The sequence below is a fragment of the Acanthisitta chloris genome, unplaced genomic scaffold (genome assembly GCF_000695815.1).
Source record: "Acanthisitta chloris isolate BGI_N310 unplaced genomic scaffold, ASM69581v1 scaffold12520, whole genome shotgun sequence".
NCBI classification, from domain to species: Eukaryota; Metazoa; Chordata; class Aves; order Passeriformes; family Acanthisittidae; genus Acanthisitta; species Acanthisitta chloris.
In genome coordinates this window covers 10,130-10,964 of record NW_008651146.1, presented here as the reverse complement: position 1 = coordinate 10,964, position 835 = coordinate 10,130, and the positions used below count along the sequence as shown (strand labels likewise).

General features: G+C 32.3%; 1 protein-coding gene across 1 annotated transcript in view; it reads right to left on the bottom strand.

The window, feature by feature from the left end:
- ARMC1 (armadillo repeat containing 1) overlaps nt 1–835 on the bottom strand; it is a gene marked incomplete at its 5' end in the record, with an annotated part of 6,088 nt that overhangs the window by 4,921 nt on the left and 332 nt on the right. The gene's annotated exons all lie outside the window — the stretch shown is intronic.

The window sequence follows — 835 nt, the reverse complement described above, 5'->3', positions numbered from 1 at the left end:
CAGTTTTAATGTCGATCTGTTAATTCCAAGATAGTTACAAACAAGTCTGTTCTCAAACAACATGAATACAGTTTACATCAGTTTGACAACTACAAACCAAACATGGCAGGAGGTGGTCAGTGCACTGTGGCTATTTTGTGTTGAGCTTTATTTTTTTATATAAAAAACAAAAAACTCTCCAATTGCTTTGTGACACATTTTGTTTCTCACTTTCCTTGTTACATGGCAAAAATAATTTCTCTGTAGAACTGCAATCTTTCCAAATGTTTTCTTTTTCAAAGTTAGTGAACATCAACAGCACAGTAGAAAGAAATTTTATTGAAGAATCCAATGGTTCTTTCTTATTAGACTAAAATTTATGGTATGAACTATACGATACCATTTTTTAGATAGAAAAAATTTAGATAATAGACTGAACACACATTAAATTCTTATGATTAATTAAAACTAATTTTAATAGGGTACTAATATAAATCTGTTGTCCAAACTCAGCCCTATTTTAATTATGCCAGTGATTTAAAGCTATGTGCAGAAGCAAAATTATTACCGCATCAACTTGCAATTAATCTTAAAATGATGAATGACAGCTTTGCTGCTTTGTTTAGCAAACACTAAGTAAGTAACAAGTACCTTTAGATTTATTTTTTTTCCATTTGACTTCCTTAATTACCAGACACTAAACACATTTTCCATCCTACCATATGGACAAGAAAGAACACTGAAGCATGTTAGGAGTTCTTGGCTTGTGGGGGTCTCAGCCAGCCTTTTTTTTTTTTCTTCTCTGCACCTTGCTTTGATCAGCACCCATTTGGAAAGGAAAATGCTGCGTTCTTGT